Here is a 9072-nt window from a genome sequence, read left to right on the forward strand (position 1 = left end):
CTGATTACTAGCAAGATTATGAATTTCTTCATACAGGTTTAGATATTCAGATCTACCCTTTGTAGATTCCTTATTTACACAATTTAACAAATTATTTATCACATTTTCTGTCTTTTTCCTCTGTGATTTACAGGTATTCCTGGGTAGGTATTAATCCCTTAATATCATTAGGCTTTGAAAATATCTTCCCATCATGTCAGACATCTGCTGTCTTTGTCTAGAGTGCCCTTAATTTAGCATAGATACTTAAGGTTGTCAAATTAATTTTCCCCATACAGTTTATACTTTGGGGTCTTACTAAGAAATCCTTTGCACTCCAATGTCACAAAGACATTATCCTGAGTTTTTATTTGTATGTTTTTTCCCATAGAGTGAGCCAGTTTTCCTCAAGAACCCCTCCTTTTCAACTAATATGTGATTCCACCCATTTTTAGTCAGGACTTTGGCAAGGAACACAAGGCAGATTCAGATGACATGCTGAAGAAAATCAGATGAAGAAAATGTTTATTTAAGAATGATTGGTCATTTTCACAATGTTGATTCTTAAAACCAAAGAGCATGGTATATCTCTCCATCTGCTTGTATCTTTCATCAGTGTCTTATAGTTTTCTGCATACAGGTCTTTTGTCTCCTTAGGTAGGTTTATTCCTAGGTATTTTATTCTTGTGGTTGCAGTGGTAAATGGGAGTCTTTCCTTAATTTCTCTTTCAGATTTTTCTTCGTTAGTGTATAGGAATGCAAGAGAGTTCTGTGCATTAATTTTGTATCCTGCTGCTTTATCAAATTCATTGATTAGCTCTAGCAGCTTTCTGGTAGCATCTTTAGGATTCTCTATGTATAGTATCATGTAATCTGCAAACACTGACAGTTTTACTTCTTCTTTTCTGATTTGGATTCCTTTTATTTCTTTTTCTCCTCTGATTGCTGTGGCTAAAACTTCCAAAACTATGTTGAATAATAGTGGTGAGAGTGGACAACCTTGTCTTGTTCCTGATCTTAGAGGAAATGGTTTCAGTTTTTCACCACTGAGAATGATGTTGGCTGTGGGTTTGTCATATATGGCCTTTATTATGTTGAGGCAGGTTCCCTCTATGCCTACTTTCTGGAGAGTTTTTATCATAAATGGGTGTTGAATTTTGTCAGAAGCTTTTTCTGCATCTTTGAGACTCTCATATGGTTTTTCTCCTTCAATTTGTTAATATGGTGTATCACATTGATGATTTGCATATATTGAAGAATCCCTGCATTCCTGGGATAAACCCCACTTGATCATGGTGTATGATCCTTTTAATGTGCTGTTGGATTCTGTTTGCTAGTATTTTGTTGAGGATTTTTACATCTATGTTCATCAGTGATATTGGCTTATAGTTTTCTTTTTTTGAGACATATTTGTCTGGTTTTGGTATCAGGGTGATGGTGACCTTGTAAAATGAGTTTGGGAGTGTTCCTCCCTCTGCTTCATATTTTGGAAGAGTTTGAGAAGGATAGGTGTTAGCTCTTCTGTAATAGTTTGATAGAATTCGCCTGTGAAGCCATCTGGTCCTGGACTTTTGTTTGTTGGAAGATTTTTAATCACAGTTTCAATTTCAGTGTGAGTGATTGGTCTGTTCATATTTTCTATTTCTTCTTGATTCAGTCTTGGAAGGTTGTAGTTTTCTAAGAATTTGTCCATTTCTTCCAGGAAAACTGGACAGCTACATGTAAAAGAATGAAATTAGAACACTTCCTAACACCATACACAAAAATAAACTCAAAATGGATTAAAGACCTAAATGTAAGGCCAGACACTTAAAACTCTTAGAGGAAAACATAGGCAGAACACTCTATGACACAAATCACAGCAAGATCCCATTTGACCCACCTCCTAGAGAAATGGAAATAGAAACAAAAATAAGCAGATGGGACCTAATGAAACTTAAAAGCTTTTTCACAGCAGAGGGAACCATAAACAAGATGAAAAGACAACCCTCAGAGTGGGAGAAAATATTTGCAAATGAAGCAACTGACAAAGATTAATCTCCAAAAGATACAAGCAGCTCAATATCAAAAAAACAAACAACCCAATCCAAAAATGGGCAGAAGACCTAAATAGACATTTCTCCAGAGAAGGTATACAGATTGCCAACAAACACATGAAAGGGTGCTCAACATCACTCATCATTAGAGAAATGAAAATCAAAACTACAATGAGGTATCACCTCATACCAGTCAGAATGGCCATCATCAAAAAATCTACAAACAATAAATGCTGGAGAGGGTGTGGAGAAAAGGGCACCATCTTGCACTGTTGGTAGGAATGTAAATTGATACAGCACTATGGAGAACAGTATGGTGGTTCCTTAAAAAATTAAAAATAGAACTACCATATGACCTAGCAATCCCCCTACTGGGCATATACCCTGAGAAAACCATAATTCAAGAAGAGTCATGTACCACAATGTTCATTGCAGCACTATTTGCAATAGGCAGGACATGGAAGCAACCTAAGTGTCCATCGACAGACGGATGCATAAAGAAGATGTGGCACATACATACAATGGAATATTACTCAGCCATAAAAAGAAACGAAATTGAGTTATTTGTAGTGAGGTGGATGGACGTAGAGTGTGTCATACAGAGTGAAGTAAGTCAGAAAGAGAAAAACAATACTGTATGCTAACACATATGTATGGAACCTAAAAAAAATGTTTCTGAAGGACCTAGGGGCAGGACAAGAATAAAGATGCAGATGTAGAGAATGGACTTGAGAACACGGGGAGGGGGAAGTGTAAGCTGGGACGAAGTGAGAGAGTAACATTGACATATATACACTACCAAATGTAAAACCGATAGCTAGTGGGAAGCTGCCGCATAGCACAGGGAGATCAACTAGGTGCTTTGTGGTGACCTAGAGGGGTGGGATAAGGAGTGTAGGAGGAAGGTGCAAGAGGGAGGGGATATGGGGATATATGTAAACATATAGCTGATTCACTTTGTTATACAGCAGAAACACAACAATGTAGAGATATTATATTCCAATAAAGATGTTAAAAAAAAGAAAGAAGAGTGACTGGAATTAAGTGAGCCAGCAAGATCCTCAAGGTCTGTCTACAGTGGGAACTTATCACTCCTCAGCATTAATGACAAAGGTTGAAAAAGAGTGTTGCCAGAGCCTTGGCGATCCAGAGCCCTGGGTGACGGGCCATGCACAAGAGCTATAGCTGTAGGGGGATGAGCCCGTTGACGAAGTGTGGCAACAAAACAGGAAGGGAGCAAGGAAAGAGATGCTTTGGCCTCTTTTTCTTCCCATCCTTCAGTCTTCCACTGATGACTCTCATAGGCCAGAAGAGAAGGGGCCCCAGGTGACAGACTTGGTAGAGGTCAGCCCTGCAAGCTACTGAATAAAGAAAAGAAGGAGAGAATGGATCTGAGGGGACAAATGGAGAAGACCTACATACACCACTTATATCAAATACCACACTTTTCTCGACTCTCTAATCTATTCCACTTGGATTTGTCTTTTTTGCACCAATACCACTCTGTGTTTTTTGTCCTTTAACTATGGCTTTATTATATATGTTAATATCTGGTACAGTGAATTTAAAACCTTTCTCTTTATTGTTTTATAATTATCTTAGTTATTAATAAATGTTAATTCTTCCACACAATTTTGAGATTAAACTACCCTATTGCTCCTAATATTCTGCTAGCATTGTATTAGAATTGTATGGTCTATATAGTAATATGAAGGCAAATTTTATCTTTAAAATGTTAATATTTTCCTCCTCCATGAACATGATATTGTTATCCAGTTGCTTAGGTTTAGAAAAATCTTCTTAAAATTCCAAAGAGATCTCACACATTTTTAAAGTTAACTTAATCTGGAGAAAAGTTGTACTATTTTTTCAAATTTATTTGTATTTGTCCATTTTCTTATTACTTTCCATGTAAATTATGTCATCCACGTTTGTTCACTTTTCTCCTTCCTTTCTCATACTTGTGCTACACTGACGGCTTTATTTTCTTATTGTGTTAGATAAAAACCTTTACTTATTTAGATTTAAAGAGAAAGATTACAAAGATTTTTTTCTCATTAAAATGTTTATGGAGATTTTTATTGATAGCCTTTATCAAGATAAGGAAGATCCTTCCTATTTCCATTTTCAGAGACTATAATCACAATATTCCTTGATATAATATTCTTAAGACATTACAGTGTAGTTTCTCCTTCATAGATAGTTTACATTGATCCAGATTATATGATACATAACAAACACTGTTTCATGCTTTACTTTCAAGGAGAGGCAAGTCAAGTTGAAACCTATTCTTGCTTGGGAATTGTTGATTCCTGATGGCAAAAATGAGTTTGAACAAGCAGTCCTACACACTGGGTGAAGTTGTCACCTTCACATTTCTCTTGTGAGGGGAAATTATATTAGGCTTGAAAAATAAGCAGTTGCATGCAGGCATCCACTGGGGTTCTTACAGAAGGTCCTGCTGGTTGCTATGTGATGATAGCACATCTGCTAGTGGTTTCTGTGGCAGCAGGAACCCAGCTGATCCATGCATAGATCTACAAGGCATTTGGATGAGGTTCTTTCTGAAGGGCCTGGAGTCCTTCTTAGACCCGTGCTCTGTTCTCTGGGAACAAGTAAATGGGAAAATTTGAGATGCATTTATTTGTTCCATCTCTTTCATTACTCCTTTGCTTTGAGCTGCATAGAATGCTATCCAATGCTCTTGACCTTAGGTTCTTTTTATTCTGTCTGGGTTTTGTTTTGTTTTGTTTTGTTTGTTTGTTTGTCTTTTTATGGGGGAGGATGGGTGGTTTTTGCTCCTTTTTCACTTCTTTCCTTACAGAGCAGTTAGCTTTAGAAGTTAAGAAAAGTAATATGTAATATGTATGGTAGGTCTCTCTTACTTTAAAGAGTAGACTTCCTTCAACTTTCATTAGAAAGGAGGTAATAAACAAATAGTTATACGTGTGCCAAGTAGCAACAAGTATATGCTACTCATTCCTTTGGATTGATGATAATAGTAAAAAATATTGCCTATGTTCAAGATATCCCTAAAATAGAGTAAACTAGTTGTTCCATTTCTAGATAGAGTAGAAGCCAAGATTATGCCCTAAGTAACTAAAATAACTCTGAGAATTTAAACAAAAATTTAATGAGTTGATTCATTTTATATATACATATGTGTATATATGTTTGTGTATACATATTAATATAAGTTTCATTACTTTATAAATCATGAATATAAATCTCCCACATATATAAGATATAATTTCAGTGATTTTTAGCCCATTTGTGTATGTTTAAGGGTGGGTGAGATACATTCAAAATACTGTATCTGGAAGGAATCTAGGTCTTTAAACAATTTTGGGAAGCTGGTTTACCATTCTTGAGATGCTTGCCTTTGGTCTTTCATCTTGTTTAAGAAAACTTTAAAGATAAATATTGAATTAGTATAAATATTATTTATAATATATTTGTATTATAAAGAATAACAATAAACTGAACAACCACGTAACTGCAACCCATTTAAGAAAAAAAGACATGTAAATTAAACGAGGTATAAGAAGACCGAAGTTGGTTTCCAAGGCTGGTGGGACAGCTTCATAAAGTTAAGGAACCAAGCTTCTTCTATTTTACTTGCTGCTCCATTTTCAGCCTCTTCCACTTCAAGTTCCGAGTTCTATCTGAGGTATAGCCAGCCATAGGATGGCCTTCAGTCTGGCTCTAAGGAGGAAGGGAAGGTGTGCCTCCTGAATTTAGGGATTGAAGAAAATTCTTTACAGTTCTGTTTATATAGCATTTACCAGAAATCAGTCCTATAGTCTCACCTGGCTGCAAGGAATCTGAAAAGTGTAATCTTTGAGTTGTCCAAGTTATTCCATAAACACTGGATGTTCTTTCTAAGTAAGGAAGAAAGACAGAATTGTCTCTGTTAAGAGACAACTAGCAATTTGTATGGCAAGGAGTAATTAATATATTTTAGATATTGAGCCTTTTGAGCTCTAGTTGTTGTAAATGTCTTCTTCTTTATCAGGGCTTATCATTTTACTTTCTTTATAACGTCTTTAGATATAAACACTATTAAATTTAATGGAGTTGAATTTAACATTTGCCATTGACATTTTATTCATAGGAATAAAAGGAATTTGTTCATATTTCAATTTCATGAAAAGTTTGCTGTTATAAAATGGTCTAACATTTGCATAGCTTTGGCTTTCACAAAGGATTAATCTTTGTTAATTTGATCCATTCGGGACACATTTGTGTGTGGTGTGAAGTGGAGATTCTAAGGCTCTGCTGAAGAGCTGATAACAGGTGAGATAAATCTTGAATTCGGTCTTCATCAAGGAGTTTATTTAAATCTTTCTGAAGAATCGCTGTTAAGTGTTCACCTAGAAGTTGTTTTTCCACAGTAGCAATTAATGACTTTTGGGTGGTCTGATCTAAGTAAGTAATAAGTCTGTCTGCTTCTTCTTCTAGACGTTTGTTAACGTGATGAAGATATTCAGGAACCTCTCTTTCCTGCATTAATTTTTGGCCTTCAGCTGCATAGAGTCGGTTAGTTTCTTCCACAAATGGTTGTTCAAAGGAATCCTGATAAATTTGCAAATCAGAGAGCATGCTTAAAAGGCTTCGGGGTAAACGTCCATCAATTGCTTCACTATTCCTTTCCCAAATGGAGGGTAGCATTGAATTTTGAAGAATGTAAGTCCTGTCCAGAAACAAAAAAATGTTCCTGATCATGATCATTTGTCTGCAATGGTTTTGCCAACATCCATCGATCTTCTCTAGAAAAAGAACACTATCCAATGAATCCTCTCTGAACTGATGAATTTGTGCTTTGATGTGATCTTCACAAATCTGTCTCAGCTGTTTGTACAAGTTTGCGGAAATCTTGTAAGAACAGAGATTTTCCACAGCCTGATAGAGTTCTTCTTAATTGTTCTTAATTGAAGTACTATTCTGGATTAGCTTCCACTGCTTTTTTCAGTTTCTGCCATGTTTCATCTGTGTAGCTTTCTGGTAATTTAGGCTTATCTTTAAAGTTCTTGATCACTAATGTTAGCAAAGCTAGGGACAGTGGCAGAAGATTTGGCTAGGCCGTTTGCGTGATGCACCGAAGCCACAGAAGAGATTCATATACTCTTATTTTTAAGTTGCTGCTGCTGAGATGTCGCAGCAGTTGGTGAAGATGAGGAGGATTCCTCAGCCATCTTCGCATCAAACCCTACAAACTCCAGGGTGTCTTCAAAACGCAGCTTCTTCTGTATCGGTACGTGGCTGGGAGCAGCTACTGAAACTCCCAAGCAGGAGAAGGACGAGGTTGAAGGGGATGCTGAACCCCTGGGTTGTAAAGGAGTGGAAGAGGAAGGAGAGGTGGAATCAAAGTCTTCTCTCTCGTTACTACTGTTACTGCCGCTACTGCTGCTGCTGCTGTTTAACTTTCTCTTCTCGGCAGAGGTGAGTGGTGGTGCTGGTATTACACCAGGGCGGAGTGGTGCTGGTGTTACCATCAGTGGCAGATCTGACCTCCTGAACAGCAGCAGCAGCAGCTGAGGGATTGGGGGAAGAAAAACCTGTTGGAAACATGAAAATAGCGGGGTCAACAGGCAGACGAGCATCAAAAACCTACGTTTATATGCCTGCGTGCGTGTAGGAGAGAAGGTGGCAATGCTAGAGGGGGAAGGGAAGAAAGAGAGGAGAAACACAGAGGACGAGAAGGAAAGTGAAGGGGACGCCCCTTCACTTCACAACCGGGGGAATGGGAGGGTTTGGGAAGGAGGATAGGCTGACACCAGGAGTGAGCAGAGCAAGGGGGGGAGAGCGAACGAGGAGACAGACAGATAAACGGCCGTGCCGTCCCCCTCCCCTGCTTTTCCGTCTCTCTCCCCCCTTTCAGCAGGAGCAACTCAGTAAGTCTGTGAGGCTGCAGCTCCTCCTCCTTTTCTCCCTCTTGGCTTGTATTTTTAGGCTTCTTGTATTGTTCCAGTTTAGTTATTACCAATAATGTTATCAGGAAATTTATTGTATATGTCTTTTGTGCATTTGTGCATACATTTCTATTGATTATGTTCCTAAAGTAGAATTGCTGGATCATAGGCTATGTTTATTTTCAACTCTAGTAGAAGATGCTAAATACTTTCAAATATCATCCTACCACTGTACTCTCACCAGCCATGAACATGAGAAATGCCCTATACACTGCATTACACCACATTACACCACATCCTCATCCAAACCTGGTATTGTCAGCCTTTTTTATGGTACCCATTCTAGTGAGTGTGATATTGCATTGTGGTTTTAATATGCATTTTCCTGATTCTTAATGAGGGTCTCTACCTTTTCTTATCTTTGCTGCTATTTGGGTATTTTCTATGCTGAGATTGTTCAGGTCCTTTAACTATTTTTCTTTCAGCATATCTACCTTAAAAATAACTTTTATAATTAAAATTTTGACATGAGCCCTTAATCAGTTGACGTTTTGCAAATGTCTACCCCTACTCTTTGACACTGCTTTCATCTATCACACTCTTTCCAATTCCACTTATTTTTTAAATGGATATATTAAATCACTGCAAGAGACACCTTACCTGTAACTTTTCTCTCCTTTAATACATTCTTTTATATTCTTGTATTGTAAAACACACATCTCAGAACAGATTTACACAGCTTATATTTTGCATTTATGCACTCCGTTTTCCAGCAGGTAAAATCTAGCATTTTATTTATTGACATATTTGAGATTCTTCATGAACCAGATGTTGCTTAACTGTTGAGTATATGAAACCAAATACATGTTCCTAATTCCAGCATGCTAATATGTATCTCCATACTTAAGCAGTGTTTTTTTTTTTTTTTTTTTCCCTCTGTTTAGGATCCCTAGAAAAAAGAGCCTGTGTCCAAATTATTACTAAATGTTTATTGGAGGAGGGTGGCAATTTAGGCAGCAAGAGTGAGGGGGGAAATTAGGAAATAAAGCAAGAAAGGACAGGCATTTATCTTCTTACTTCTTCTAATTTCTTGTATCTGACTGATCCAAGTTTATCTGGCAGGCAGTTAACATACCATTCTGTCT

At 37.3% G+C, this 9072-nt stretch overlaps 1 pseudogene; it reads right to left on the minus strand.

Annotated features, from left to right (window-relative positions):
* Positions 1-6212: 6212 nt before the first annotated feature.
* On the minus strand, positions 6213-7635 carry LOC137760563 (cullin-4B pseudogene; annotated as a pseudogene).
* Positions 7636-9072: the final 1437 nt, after the last annotated feature.

The sequence above is a fragment of the Eschrichtius robustus genome, chromosome 3 (assembly GCF_028021215.1).
Source record: "Eschrichtius robustus isolate mEscRob2 chromosome 3, mEscRob2.pri, whole genome shotgun sequence".
Taxonomy (NCBI): Eukaryota; Metazoa; Chordata; class Mammalia; order Artiodactyla; family Eschrichtiidae; genus Eschrichtius; species Eschrichtius robustus.